This window comes from Myxocyprinus asiaticus, chromosome 3 (genome assembly GCF_019703515.2).
Source record: "Myxocyprinus asiaticus isolate MX2 ecotype Aquarium Trade chromosome 3, UBuf_Myxa_2, whole genome shotgun sequence".
Lineage (NCBI taxonomy): Eukaryota > Metazoa > Chordata > Actinopteri > Cypriniformes > Catostomidae > Myxocyprinus > Myxocyprinus asiaticus.
Genome location: NC_059346.1, coordinates 62,307,765 through 62,324,619, shown reverse-complemented (window position 1 = coordinate 62,324,619; position 16,855 = coordinate 62,307,765). Strand labels below are relative to the sequence as shown.

The window sequence follows — 16,855 nt, the reverse complement described above, 5'->3', positions numbered from 1 at the left end:
CAAGGCAATTAGGATAGTAAGACGCAATCAAACATGGTGAAATGTGATTGTTTTCACAAATCATGCTCTATCTAAAACAACTGAATTTGTATGGTCACAGACTGCGGGTATAATGGAAATAGCTGTTAAAAAAATTGCTTACTTTTACCTTCCAGACACGCGGACTTAACAAGAGTTGACAGACAAAAACATTTCTGTGAAAAAAAAAAAAAATCACAAATCAGACTGGTTAAGATGCAAGTGGTTTCACTCTTCTAGGTGTACAACATTTTGAGCAATACACATTACAAAATGAAGAGTCGCTATGAAAAAAACACTGATTACGGACCGGAGGACCACGTCACCTGAATTCACAAATAGTGAACAATAACAGGAGATATTATTTACATATCTACAGCAGCACACGGCGGGTTTATAGGCAAATAAAGTCTGAATATCGAACCGCAAACTATCTTTAGCCTACTGCGGTAAGTAATTGAAGCCATGTAGGCTGTAGACTACATTGTGAGGTTGGATCATGTTTTCTTGTGCAAAATTATAAGACAAGATTGTAGAGGCAACAGAATATGCAAATTAATGTTGTGATATAGTGGAGTAGAAGTATAAAGTTGCATGAAATGGAAATACTCAAGTTATTTATGGTCAAATTGCTTGTAGTTGCTGTTGTGGTTAATATTTTCTACTAACACTGTAACCTAGTTTAGGTTATGTAGTGTTAGTATTATTAAATTTATGGTATTTTATAGGTGGCCTCGAGTGTGCTAGAATGGGGCATTAGGGCAAAAAGCAAAGGCCATCCTCTCAGAATGTGGTCACCCCTTTAACTCAGACTTTATGTTGTTACCATCTGGTCTACATTTTAGTGTCCCTGTGGCCATGAACACAAGTTGCCAACAGGGCCTTAAATGCTACTGGTTGAGGGGATATATGCTCCCAGTAGTTAGTAATAATGATGATGATTAGGGCTGGGAAACAATATAGAAATAAATCCATATGAAATCATTTTATTCGAATCTAATCTTAAAATCACAAGATCGATCTTCTAATCAATCCCGTTTTTCAGTGAATATGTGAAGAATTTCAATTAATGTTATTTCTAGCACACCTACAGTCCTGCAGATATCTCTAGTTTGTCTTGTGCTGATTTTCAACTACTACGGAAACTCAGTTCACCAAATGTAACCTTTTGACATGATGATGCAGTGACAATCATGTTTTGGTGTTTAGGTGGAGAAGCTTGTGGAAGGCTACCCAAAACATTTAACCAAAGTTAAACAATTTAAAGGCAATGCTACCAAATACTAACAAAATGTATGTAAACTTCTGACCCACTGGGAATGTGATGATAGAAATAATTCTCTCTACTATTATTTTGACATTTCACATTCTTAAAATAAATTAGTGATCCTAACTGACCTAAAACAGGAAATGTTTTCTAAGATTAAATGTAAGGAATTGTGGAAAAACTGAGTTTTAATGTATTTGGCTAAGGTGTATGTAAACTTCTGACTTCAACTGTATGTTATCAATACTGTAACATAACAACATCAACTGTACTGTATTATTTACTTCTACTTGTGTATTCATGGGAAACGGAGAATGGATAGAATGGACAAGGATTATAAGCTAAATTGCCATTTCAAGATGTGTAGTAAATATGTTTTGTAAAATAGATGCAAGATCTGCAAATATAATATATATATATATATATATATATATATATATAGTTAAAAAAAATTTAGTGCATCTTTAATAAATAATGCAAATAAGAACATATTATTGAGGCATTAGCCTTCCCATAACCACTTTACATTCCCAACATGGCTGTTACCTCTGGGCATCATGAAAACCATGACCAATAGATCCCCACAGGCAACAAGCATAAATCCAGTTCCTTTGTTTATTCTTTGCATTTGTTATTTTTGTAAATATTATGTAAGTCAGTAGCTTCAAACCTCATGACTTAGTGATTAATCCAACCATTCTTGCTAAAAGAAATTGTTTTATGAAAAGTAATATTTGTAGTCCATTATCAATTGTTGTTATAGTTGCTATACATCCTCAGTGTTGTAGCAAAATGAAGGATTATGTAGACAATTATACACTTACACCACAAGGTGGCCTAATACTATCATTGTAAAGCTTATGATAAAAATTGCATTAAAAAAAGTGTCAAGATGATTCTTCATGTCACTTCTTTTATGAAAATTAAAGTATACATGTGAAGAGCATGTGTAAGAATAATTGTGCACTGTTTGTTTACTGACTGCTATTTGTGACTCATGAAAATGTGGCTTTGGGTATGAACTATTTGTCAACTGATCACGTTTCAGTTATTTATATCAGGCATGTTGTGTCACTGGCAACAGTGACATTTTTTTTAGTTATTAGACTTTGGAAAACAAGGGCGCGGACCATACACGAGGAACTGGAACATTTTTATAGAAAAATCTCCTTCCACAAAAGAACTCAAAAATGATTTAAAACGATCACATAAGCATGCCAGGCCAGTAGGTGGTGATAAAACTATGTCAAACACCACAGAAGAAAATTGAGAGCATGCGCATTGATCTGCCTCTTTTTGAGTGGCGAGTACAACACAGCATAGGGAAAATGGGGTTTTTGAAAAATCTCCTCCCTGGAATCAGTTTTTCAAAAGCATCGTTTGTAGTGATCTGAAACGCCATTTTGGTGTGGATGCGAGGCCAAAACGCAGAGAAAATACTACATTTAATCATCTGGCTACTTGAAACAATCAGGAAAATGTCTAGGTGAGTGGGGCAGATAGCTAGTTCAAGGTAGAGATAAGTTAGCTAGTGCTCTTTTTTTATTAGCGTACAGAACTTATAAGGTCTCTTATCATTTCCTTTTCAGAGTTCAAATAATTGGTCTTTCTAATCTTTGGCTTTTGCTCGGCCTAGACCACCACAAGACTAAAAAAGAGTTAAGGTCACGAGGTGCTGTTCCATTGAAATGTGGGCATGTGAATTAGGACCCCGTGTGCTGTCCAGACGGCTGTTTGCACAGCTGTCAGGGCTCCCTGCTCCCCCAGTGGACATAACAGAAGTTGACAACACAGAGCTGTGTAATCACCTGGACAAGGTAAGTTACAAATCTGGCCCCTTTGGTCTATTTTTTGATGCTAAAGGTAGATTCTGTAATGTCGTCAAAACAGCAACCTCTAGGCCAAATTGCCCTCTTGGTATTGTGTGTGATTACGTTTTTTGTTTTAGTCTGATGTGTATGTTGGATTTGAATTGGTATAGATGAGGGGTTGCTACTGATGACCATACCAGACAGTTCTGGAAAAAAATCATAGTGTAATAAGTTACTTCCCACTAAAATCAAACTGTGAAAAAAAAGTGCAGTACCAAGAAGGGCACTGTTTGGCTGCATTACAGATTTTACTTTCAATCAACACTGACAGATATGAGTGCCTGGGTAGCACAACAAGTAAAGATGCTGACTACCACACCTGGAGTCGCAAGTTGGAATCCAGGGCGTGCTGAGTGACTCCAGTCAGGCTTCCTAAACAACTACTTGGCCCGGTTGCTAGGGTGGGTAGAGTCTCGGTGGGGCATGTGGGGAGTTGTGCATGGATGCCGCGGAGAATAGCGTGAGCCTCCACATGCACTAGGTCTCCGCGGTAACGCGCTCAACAAGCCACGTGATAAAATGCGCGGATTGACTGTCTCAGATGCGGAGACAACTGAGATTCGTCCTCCGGCACCTAGATTGAGGCGAGTCACTACACCACCAAGAGGACTTAGAGCGCATTGGGAATTGGGCATGCCAAATTGGGGAGAAAAGACTGACAGATATTTTTGATGAGTACTTTAGTGCTGTAACACTGAACCAAAGTTTAAGGATAGGATACATTTAAAAAAATCCAACTGAAGATTTGTGGTGAATCTGGCATTATGTAGCTATTTTGGAAAGAAGGATCACAGTTCACATTGACTGAAACAAAAGCTTAATCTTCAACAGAACCTCTTGTCTTTCCAGCCTCAACTTTTAGATCCAAAGGGCAGAGACCATTGAAGATGCCCACACAGCCATGGTGGAGGCATCACACAGCCTCCACATGCTTGGTGCATTATCCAGGGTTTCCGACCTACAGGAAAGGGATGACCTGGTCCAGGCGGCCCTAACCTTTTATGTGAAGGGACGGTTGGAGATGTCCCTGAAACAGTAAGATTGTTCAATATGACTACTTGATCACCCATTCAGTATGAACACATATACAGGCAGGTGACAAATTAAAGGAAAAAACTAAATAAAGTGTCTTAGTAAGGTGTTGGGCCACCACATGCTGCTAGAACAGTGTCACTTTGCCTTGGCATTGATTCTACAAGTCTCTGGAACTCTACTGGAGGGATGAAACACCATTCTTCCAAAAGATATTCCCTCATTTGGTGTTTTGATGATGATGGTGGTGGAGAGCGCTGTCTAACACATTGGTCCAAAATATCCCATAGGTGTTCAGTTAGGTTCAGATCTGATGAATGCATATGATTCACATTATTTTCATACTCATCAAACCATTCAGTGATCTCTCATGCCCTGTGGATGGGGCCATTGTCATCCTGGAAGAGACCACTCCCATCAGGATAGAAATGTTTCATGATAGGATAAAGGTGATCACTCAGAACAACTTTCTGTTGATTTGCAGTTACCCTTTTCTCTAAGGGGACAAGTGGACCCAAATTATACCAGCAAAATCATGAAAAAAAAAAAACATCATGCTCAAACTGTGAAACAAATATTCTACTCCCCTAAAGGAAGAAAAAGATAGCCCACGACATGACTCAGTTAGACAATACTGTTGCTTCTTTTCATTTACTCCAACTTTTTCACACAAAGAACAACTTTTAGCTGAATTTTTGAATGGCCAGCAGCATTCAAACAAATTCAGCAAGGCAGTCAGTATAGCTACAAGCATTTATGTGATAACTTGGGCTATATTTTTCAATGGATTGTATTGGATTTTATCTGATTAATTGCCTATATGGCTGGCCAAAGAAATCTCTGCTTAGAAATATTGGCAGTGAAATGTGATAATGTGGTATAGCTATATGTTATAATGATGCATAGTTCTACCCTTACTCAGTTTGGAAGAACTACATTGGGTGGGTAATTTGAATATCCTTATCGGTGATAGAACGATGAATCAGTCGGCCCGATTAATCGGGCCAATATCTGCCATTTTGAAATAAATGGCATCGGCCAATGACAAAAATGTTAGTGCTCAAAAAAAAAAAAGCCCGCGTGTCAATTGATTCATGATTTTTATTCTTTATTCTTTTTATTCTTCAGTCTATATAGGAGTAAATGTGCATAATCAGGGTTGGGGAGTAACTAAATACAAGTAACGTGAATACGTATTTAAAATACAAAATATAAGTAACTGTATTCCACTACAGTTACAATTTAAATTATTGGTATTTAGAATACAGTTACATTCAAAAAGTATTTTGATTACTGAAGAGATTACTTTGCATTTTATTGTCATTTGTTTCATTTAATATTTAGTCCTTTCAGATGGAAAAATGTATACATCTAAATGATGCGAAAAAGTGCATTTGAACAGCGGTGAAACACTTTCTTATGATGTTACATTCATACGAGCAGACAGAGAAGTAAGTTTGGAGCAGGAGAAATAGAAATAAACCTTGTGTAAATTGTCAGCTTTACGCTAAGCTAAAATGCTATTTCTATCCATTTTACATGCACATGTTACCAGGCACGATCATATTTTTTAATCAAGATTCATGTTGGATCATAATTTCTTTTTTCTAGTAAGACCTTTGATATTAGGGCAAAAATCTTATTTTTGATAATAATGTTTGTATTGTTTTCCTGTAAAAATATCTAAAAATCCTTGTTAGAAACAACACTGCATAAGATATTTAGGTTTTTCAGAGAATGTATTTTTAACATGTGTATTTTGTCTTACTGTACTGGCAGATTTTTTATAGTCAAAACAAGTGAAAAATCTACCAGTGCTGAAGAAGTAATCCAAAGTATTTAGAATACGTTACTGACCTTGAGTAATGTAACGGAATACGTTACAAATCACATTTTACAGCATGTATTCTGTAATCTACATATAACATGACATTAATGAATGTGCAAATGTGTCAATGTAAAGTTGCAGTTGTAAGTGTTAATGATTTGAAATGTAAATTTTATCAAAATAAATGAACATCACCAGTAGATTCTTTAGATAGTTGTATGTACTGTATGCACTGTAATGCAGATGTGTGTGTGTGTGTGTGTGTGTGTTTTTAAGAATCTTTTATTTTGGTTTGTATGTTACAGATGGAGATGCAGAAGATGGTGGGGACCTCATTGAAGTTACCTGGAGGATGTGCTAGTGTTTGCTTCCAGGGCATCCACCATACCTGCTTTTGATTTTAGAAAGATTCCAACAATCAGGTTTCTCCATGACGACCTGAATGGCATCAGGTGGATGTTCCCAGAAGCAAACACCTGCGCCATTATTTTGAAGCTGCCCGTAGGTCATGACTATGAGGACTTCTGTCACTTATGACTTCGGGGATCATTAAGTCCCCGATGTTTGGGGTAGCCTAATGCAGCACCCCTTTCCGCCCCACCAACCACATGATAACGTGCTCTCGCTCGCTGTCACTCACTCCTGCGCTGCCTTCTGCCAATCAGAGCACGGCTGATTGCTCCCCCACCGGCCCACTCCTCTTGGAGGCATGTCTTGTTTGATATTGTTGTATTGATTGTTTGTTATATTCAAAAATTAATTTGTTAATGGTTAATGTCTATAAACATTTAAATGATGACCTAAAACTTGACTGTCTGTTATTCTTCCTACCAAAGACAAACTTCAGTCTAATATGATATTGGTTAACCCTTATATTAGTATTGTATACATGACTTTATGCCATAGCTTTGGTCAGGTTTTATAGGATATAACTGCAGTGGTGAAAGTAGATTTGCCTTCTAACTGGTGATGTCAATCTGTTCGCTAGCAACAGAATTCCAGTAAAACTGTCTATACGCACAACACAGACTGCGTGAATAACTGGAGCAATATGGAATGAAGATCATGGACTTTAAAAACCACATTCCCTGAATGATGGAAAAATATTGTTAATGTCATTTTCACATTTCTGGAACAAACTGGTCTAATTCACAGGATTTAAAGATTTAGTATAGCATATAGTCTCTCTTAACAGCTGGTGGCAATAATGCTCTGGGGGATAGTAACTCGCAATAAAAATGATATCATCAGCGAAGCCCACATGCTCTCCTCTTCCCAGTCTGCAAATGGATTTCTGTGGGGAAGTTAAATCTGTGCAGGCAAATTCATAACCACAAATATCCGGAGACCTAAACCGATTGCATCTACGTTGCATGGTGCCTTCAATCTCTGTACCGAAAGGTTTCGCTATGGAGTTATTCCCGAGTGTAGCTAGGTGCTGGCCATGTACAGGAGGATCTACCTGGAGCCAAACGAACAGCAGTCTGTCATCAGTGATCCAGGACACAGTGAGGGCATCCACCTTCATTTCTCAGCTTTTGTATCATCCACCCCAACCAGTTTTGGGGAGTAGTAAAGTACATGTAATTAAACTAGTAGTTTAACTACATTTTACAGTAGCTTACTGGTATTTCAGTCACATTCATATTTCTATTGTGATTCAAGTAGTTCAATTACATTTTGCCGTTTTTTTTTTTTTTTGTGTAGTTGACTACTAAAACCACAAACAATTTTGGGACATAAAAGGAATGATTTGTAATTTATATTTGACCATTGCTTCTCTACTGTAATTGAACCCCCTTTGACCAGCCCCATCATCCAGACCAATGTGAAGGCATGCCCAGGCAATGCATTCGTCTGGTACCCACCACCATACACTTAAGTAATCCTGCTTGATTCAATACCCCCACCTGGACTCTAGTTTCTTGAAGACAGGTGTCTGACTGACAGACATACAAAACCAAAACTGACATTCCTTGCACTTTCCCATAGTTGGGTATTTTAGTTTTTTTGGTTTATGTATGACCTGCGAAAAAGTGGACACTTTGTGTGTGGCATTTTTGCTGGCATGTGACTTTTTTTGTTATGTTTTGTTATAATTGTATATCATATGTACATTGTCAATTTGATCATTTTTTAAAGAAGTAGTTTGAACTACTTTTTGTAAGTAGCTTTAGTTAACAAAACTAAATTTCTCCATAGAGTAGGTTCAACTTCTTCCATTATGAAGTGGTTGGTAGCTTGCAAAGCTATGCTATCAAAGTAGCTTCCTCAACACTTACCCCAGCATGCACCTAGGTGCAAACTACAGCGGGTCTTTATATATACTGTATATTGTCCTCCATCTACAATTCAAAGTCTGCAAAATGATATGTGCATACAGCAAAAATTCATAATGTTGTGCCAATAGACCTATATTGGGGATTTATTCTTTACCATTTTACTATTGTGGATTAGTCATGTGATTTGACTTGCATAATGTCTAGGATCCACTTTGTATGTTCTGTCTTTTTCTTTTCATTTTTATGTTTGGATTGAGTTCTGTGACATCAATTAAAAGAAGATATTGGTTGAAATTGTGTTGTATTACTGCGCTTACGGAAATGCAAAAGCCAACTGAGTTTTAGATAGCCTGCTGTACAACAGGCTTAGAGCATTGATTACTGACTTCTTGAATATGTTTAATGATTGTGAGGAGCTAATTTGTAGATTGTTGTCTGATAGAATTTGAGTTTGATTACTTTAGATCCTTGTTTATTTTGACGAGTATTTTCATTTCTTAATTATTTATTTAGTTTATTTTTCTTTTTAGTTTGTTTAGTTTATTTTGATTAGTTTATTGTTTGTTTTGTTTTTGTAAGAGCAGGGTAACACTATGGTTAATAACATAACTATTTCATGTTGTATAAATAGGTAGGCAGGAATAGGACCAGCATGCATTGGAGGAGGGCCCATGTTTTTTTTTTACCAGAGCAAGAGAGCCAGCAGGAGCAAGGATTCTTTGTTCTTTTGTTTGCTTGCTTGCATTGCATAAATAAACCAGCAAATGCACAGACTGTGTTTGGACAATTGACTTCTTTTGCCTGTGTACGTTACATGCCTGTGGAGCATTAGTGGCTCTTTGACTATGAGTTTGAATTTGATTTCTGACAAATAGCCATTACAGACTCACTGGCTATGTAATAATATATTATGATGTAGGCCCAGGCCACAATAATGCAGCCATTTTCTGGCCATTTAAACCAGATTAGGAGATGGACAAATATTTTGTGATTGGGAGATGCTGAAAATATGTTACAACATACTGTGTCTTTTCTTTTTGCCATTAATATTTTTATTATTTTTTCTTTTCAGTCAATCATTCTACATACATATGACTCATGAATGTCTTATGTTATCAGTATTATATGTCAATTTTCCAAACATACACTCCCCAAAAGGGAGGAAAAACAAAACACACACACACAAAAACATAAACAAAACAGAAAGATGGTCATTTACAGCACTTAAGACATTTTACAAAACCACATGTATTATATTGATCATTGCTCCTCTCACAAACTTTTAATGCACTGAGCCCTTAATGTACAGGAAGAAATGATCCCAGACTTGCTAAAAAATTTCCCTTTTGTATTGTTCTAGATATCGAATATTCAAAGGAAGCTGTTTCAGTCATAAATTTAACCCCTTCAGTGAGTTCTGATGTTTTTGTGTTCTTCCCATAGTTTTGCAAAAAACAATACTTATAAAAAATCTTACTGCAATAATAAAGCCTGTCAGTATTTTCAGATTAACAATTTTTATTTATTCACATACTTGAACATAGAAAAACAAAACATATATACACAGAATCAACATTAACCCCCACTATTACCCCTCCCAATCCCACCCTGGCCCCCAACAACATCCCAGTGGTCGTACATGATATAGACACACACACACACACACACAAAATAATAATAGTAATAATAAGGTGAGCCCAAAAGTGCACTCAGACACAATCCCTTCCATCTTTAAACAGGCACTCGCTGCTAGTTCGGACAGACATGAAACAAGAACTAAAGTGCTTGGGATGTTCATTGCCAAAGTTATGTTGCCCTTACTCCGTTGATGAAGATGTGGGATTTCCAGGTATTTCAGGTATGATTAAAACACTTATGTTGCGTTACGACATCCCTTCTAGCATACATTTTAGTACATCTATAGTGATGTACAACTTCTGAATGTTGAATATATGTTGAGTTGAGTATGAAATGCACTTTATGTTGATACATATAGCATAAATGCAGGTATTAAGTTAAATGTTGAGTTAGTAATTAGAGAAAACTTTTTTTTTTGTTAGTTAAGGACACTAACAAAAATTTACCATGGTTTTACTATAGTAATATTGTAGTAGCCATGACTGAAATAACAATGACTGCTGTCACCATTGTTTTCTTGGCAGAAATCATAGTTTTGATACAATTAACCATTGTTTTACAATAGTAATACTGTAGTTTCCATATAGTAACCTTGATTTTACTATAGTATTGTAACCATGACAGTAACCATGTTAATTTTGTTTTACTACAAATACCATGGTTAAACTATGGTTACTGTTGTAAAACCATCGTGATTTGTAGTGAGGGCAAATCTCTTGAAGTGTCTGTTACCAAATAGAATATATTTATTTTGGATTTGGCAGTAATATTTCTTTTTCTGAACATAACAAATACCGAACGGTACCGAAACTGTGACCCTAAAACCGTGATACAAACCGAACCATGAACTATCTATCTATCTATATTGTGGCAAGCAGGGCATGGCCGAGCAGCGTCAGGGCAGAGCGAGGCCAGAGATAAGTGGTAAACGAGTTCCACCTGTTTGCACATCGGTCTTGCATTCCAATTTTTTATTTTATTGCTAACTGATTAATTTTAAATTTTTGCTATAATTTTATATAATTAATATGTAGATCTGAAGATTATATTGTAATGAAGTCATTTACCACTTTTATATATCCCTAAAATTGCTTTAAATTAAATAACAAATATAATTCAATGCATTAGGTGTTAAGTTGGTCTAGGTAGAGATTAATATGAGCACAGAAGTCATTTAGCCTTGTAATTTTGTTACAATTATGTGGCAATAGGTCTCAATTTCTTTTATTGTTGCATTTTTTCTCTGTTATCTTTCAAAATAAATGAAGTATGTGTGTTTTTGTTTCTTTGGACGTTGAAAAGTGTTATTAAATGTTTATGTGTTTGTCAAGCCGGTCCCAGCTTCTTCCTTTCCCATCTTTAAGTGTTACACCTTTAAATTATGTTGGGAAAATAAGGACATAAATTAGGTTAGATTACTGTATGTCCACCCACAGAATAATCATTAAAAGCATAAATTACCAACTGGTAACCAACAAACAACTATTGTTCCTTGATGTTGCCACAACGTTGTAATGACAGACTGGCACCATTCCAAAGTTACATTGTGGCTATGGATATAGGAATTTCACTTTTTCTGTTGTCACAATGTAATCAGTTATGTTGCCACAACAAAAGATTGGTCATCAAATTACAGTGCAGTTAGGTAATGCAAGGAATCTTATCTAAGGTTAAAATAGATGTACAATAAATCTGTAAACTAAAAACACAAATGAGGATTCAATAATTAGGCCTGTTGCAACATTGTCTGATATTTAAATCTTAAATGGCCATATAAGAACAAATACAATTAGAGTTCATAAATTTGTACTATGTACTATATACTATGAGGGGTGGCAACAACAAAGCATGCGCCCATGTGTAGATCTAATGGATTAAGGTACCAAGCTTCATTGCAACAAGTAATAGTTCAGTCACAATCAAATTATAAATGTCCATTGATTTGCGATATAACTGCATTTCCACAGGAACCACATAGTAACAATTTTGCTACTGATTTGCCAACATATAGAAAAAAAATAAAATCTCCAGATTACCAATACATTGTCTATTATACACATCAAAAAATTCTAAATGTTCCTTAGCTTCACATAAAACTGGCAATCTGGAATAAACTTCACATTATGCAGGACATGCATATCCAATGTTATTCTGCTAATAAAATCCTGTAGGCCTATCAACTTTGTAACAGCTGGAATAAGCCATTTGAAAGGGAACATTAACACAAAGTTAGTTCTAAACAAAAATAAAACTTCAGGAAAACATTACTTTGGGTGGCAGTGCTGCGAAACTCATGAATATTATTTTATGTACAGTAAGAGATTATTTTAAATCACCTTTTTTGATAAACAGTCGTTCTTAATGACCTATTCAAGCACTCAAATAGATATTTCACATTATATGCAAATTTCATCTCTACATCTGCCACTATCAGTCTTGGGATTTTGTTAGTCAGTAGATGAACGCATAGATCAGCAATTTAATCAAGAACATGACTGATTGGTCTAGTGGTTAATTTTTGTGTCTAGTTTTTAGAGGTTCTGGTTTCTAATTCACCCAGATATAACGTTTTATTGTAATAAACCAAGATTGCATCTGTATGTCAGTGGATAGATGTTACACTTTAAAAATAAAATGCAATAAAAGATGCGGGGAGATGAGAGTAGTGGAAACACAGACACATTTATTGACCGTTCTGTATTTGAAAAAACAGCGAACTCTGAAGTTCAGACAGCGACAACCACAAACTCTCTGCTCCAGGAGCCGGTTGCACCAGCTATACGTACATTACAACTTATTCTAGTTGTGGTGTAAATGGGCACTAAGTCACGTTTTACGCACTACTAAATATTTGAGCGTTGCACCTTTAAACTTAGGTAGGACGTAACCCTACGTATGAACTAAATATTTATGGAAGCCTCCGACCAGGAGTAACAGATGGAATAAAAAAGCAGACTCACTTAATGACATCAATGAGCTCATGTTTTGGTTGACAGGCTTCAGTACTCTCCACATGTATATGATGGTGTTGGCATTTACACTCGTTTACATTTACGGGAGAAAACTTTATGTAAAAAACATACTTCTTCAGCATGAAACCAATCTAACGGTGCACTTTCCTGTATGGTGTCAAGTTTCAACATATACGATATAAGATATTAAAATGAATGTCTATTTTTCCAGCCTGTTATATAAGTAATTATTTATTTATAGTCCCTTATTCGTTTTAGATGGTTATTAAATATTGTTATTTACATAGGCTAAATAAACCATTAATGAAATCTTGTTTTATTACGTATCGTATTTTAATGGGGATATAATTTATTACAGCTGACATCAACTGTAATTAGATAAAACTGAAATGCAGGGCTTTTTAATACTTCTGTGTACAAATTTGAAGGCTGCTTATTGGATCAATTAATGTAAACGTCATATTATGCGACTACGCATTACTTTACGGAGAGCTTACAACCTACTAGTCAAGTCTTGCGTTAAGAACAGGTGGTGCAACCAAATTAAGCACTGACTTAGTTACAAACTAACTAGTAGTTACTAAGCCCTTAGTGTGAACTTTACATCCTAACTTACGTGAGAACTTACGCACAGCTGGCGCAACCCTACCTAGCAGCAGGAATCTGCGCGAGAGCATCGGTGACCAAGATGGCACACCTCACGAACACCCGTCTCCCATCAGTGAGGTTAAGATAGTTTTGCTTTTGATATTTCAGACACATTCAGCGATAAACGGCGATAACTCTTAAATGGCTTAGAAAATATTTTCCAAAATAGTATTACTGTAAAACATGGAAAGTTAATAATATTCATCAAGCATGTTTTCATTATTTTCACTCGATATTATGAGCATTTGCCTGCAAAAGCTGTCACAATGTGAGTTACCCCGGGAAGAGGTCCTCCTGTCACAGCGGTAAGGGACCGTGGAGAAAGTGTTTTTTTTTGTAAAAGCTTGGTGTGTGAACTGCGTGTCCAATATAAACCTTCTTTTTGTAATAGCTTTTTTGTTAAAGGACATAGAGACACGAAACCAACATCATTCAATAGAGGAGGACAGTGAGCAACTTTCACAACCTTTTGTTTTAACCCTAGTGGTTGAATACGGAACTGCACACCCAAAACATGGAGGCATGAAACCAGTGTCATGTACCTCTCCATTCTTAGTCCGACAGTGAGTAGGAAGAAGAGGATGTGATTGACTCTCAATCAGCCCGAGGTCCAGCCCGTCAGCAGCCAGGACCAGCCTGTCTACAACAAGCTCATCAACAACCTGCAGGAGCAGGAACATGGATGTCAAAGATTGGTGAAATTGAATGGTCTTCTGGCCCAAGGAATGAGCCACCCCGCATGGCTGACAATGCTATAAGGATGCAACCGGTTACTCATGTGCAGTACATAAAGTCTTCTTTTGAAGTTTTCATCCCAGACGCCATATAGAAAATCTTCTGGACTGCACTAACTTTGAGAGAAGTCGTGTTTTTGGAGAGAGTTGGAAGGAGATGGACCAAACTCATTTACATGCATACTTTGGGTTAAAAACAAAAAAATGTTGTGGCTCCATCAGACCCACAAACATTGGGTGAATAACATAACAATGAACACCACTGAAGGGTTTTAATACCCAATAATGTTGTGTCCATCAAACACTGGGTGAATAATCAAAATTTGAATACCACACAAGGATTAATTATCTTCAAATATTTAAGATTGTGTGATTAGCCATTCAAGACAAACCATAAATGACAGCTTGTGCATTGCCTGCATTTCACATTAATTGCAAAAAAGTATAGAATCTTATACAGAAAAGAACACTTTTTATTTCTATATGCCTATACAATCTTTAAATGTGCTGAAGTTTTTACCCACAGATCACACACAACCACTTTATTCTCTTAAATGTGATGATGTCTTGTTTTGTCATGTTGACACAGAAGGAGTGGTACCATCGTTCGCAGATACTGCACTGAATCTGGTGGGGGGAAATTGTGACAATTAAACTTTGTATACTTTTATATTATAACAAACATATTAATGTACAGATGAACGTTACTACATTTGTTCATACTACATTAATGACATTACAATATTAATTTCTACACATAATCATATACACTTTTATAAGTTGTGGCAGATAAAGAAATATGTGCTTTTGAGTAACTTAATAAAAGTTGACTTTAGAACATTTGTTATGATGTTATGGGAACTCCACTATGGGAAATGGAGTCCAGGGGAAAACTTCAAAATAATAGTCCATGGAAACAGGAGGGAGACAGAATGTGACAATGAGTTTTACTGCATCAAGAAATCAGCAGCAAGAGTCAGGAGCAAGGGCAGCTTGTGTTTTGCTACTATAGTGGAATACAGGCAGGCTATCACAGCACAGGAATGTCCCTTGGCTTAACGGTCTACCACTGTTAACACAAACCTACATAGTGTATTTTCAGCTGTCATAACACCCCACTTTCACAAAACATCTTCACTCTTCAAAAACTAACATCTATATGTAATAGTAATGTTTCACTCATTACTGAATGGGTCTTTCATACACAGTACTGTCTATACAATATTGTTTTTAATTCACAGAACCTAGTTATTTTAAAAATATTTTCTAAGCCGTTTAAGAGCTATCACCATTTATCACCATTGGGGCAGTGGTAGCTCAGCAGTTAAGGCTCTGGGTTACTGACCAGAAGGTCAGGGGTTCAAGCCCCAGCACCGTCAAGATGCCACTGCTGGGCCCTTGAGCAAGGCCCTTGACCCTATCTGCTCCAGTGGTGCCATATCATGGCTGACCCTGCACTCTGACCCCAGCTTAGCTGGGATATGTGAAAAAAAACTAAACAAAAAAAAAACAAAAAAATAATTTCACTGTATATGTTCAAAATGTATAATGTGTGACAAAAAAAAAAAAGTAAATGAAATAAAGGTTATCACTGAATGTGTCTGGAATATCAAAAACAAAACTGTCTTAACCTTGCTTCTCCCATTGCACAACCCAGCCATGAAACACTCAGTTTATATAGGAAGGAAACACACTGCATGCTGGTACTCCCCATTAACATTATCCCACACCTGAGAGCAATTAAGAGAGAGAGAGAGATAAAGACAAAACACACACTCTACATACACACAAACTATACGGCCAAGAAGGCAATCACAATGGGGGACATATTTAGCTTTTCTATTTCCTGAAAAAGAGCGTGAGCTGCAGAAAAAACTGCTGACACTAAATGACACTGATAACAGCCACAATTAACATTTATCATCCAGATCGGCAATCAAAACAAACTCCAACTCAAGAACTTGAGATGTTTAACACATGAAATTAGAAATATAGTTAACTGAAGAATGTAGTTACACATACTTCATATACATACCGTAAGAAAGAGGGATCCCTTCTAGACAGGACACCAAAAATTTTATTTTGGGAATCATTCATGGAGCTTGGATTTCCTCTATTGGACATTTCTTGTAACTGCCACTCATTACATATACATATTTTGACATAGTCTTCTATTATTTGTACATTTCAGTTGATATTTTTATTATATTTTATTTATATAAAAATTAAGAAATATGTTTATTAACAATAAACTTTAAAAACCAAGCTTTCCAAATACCTCAAAACATGTGCACAAAAAGGAATGATGACATTTAATATGTTGCCATGGCAACAGTATTTAATATATCAAGAATCCCTTCAGAATTATAAATCTTCACTGTCTTGACATTATTCTAAAATCTTTTGAAGCAATTCAGGTAACAAATAAGAGGGATATTTCAAAGTCTGTTAAAAGAGACACACTTCCTTCCACCAGTTGGTGGTGCTACGACTGTGACCCGCATTGGCCACATCAATGTGATCAGCCTGCAAGAACAAATATTTGGCTCAATTTTGATGTAAATC

General features: G+C 36.3%; 1 long non-coding RNA gene across 1 annotated transcript; it reads left to right on the top strand.

Annotated features, from left to right (window-relative positions):
• The first annotated feature begins 2,570 nt into the window (after positions 1-2,570).
• LOC127426472 (uncharacterized) lies at positions 2,571-9,053 on the top strand. The gene is made up of 4 exons (XR_007894780.1): positions 2,571-2,771; positions 2,875-3,102; positions 4,006-4,191; positions 6,322-9,053. It is a non-coding gene; the product is annotated as an uncharacterized LOC127426472 (long non-coding RNA).
• Positions 9,054-16,855: the final 7,802 nt, after the last annotated feature.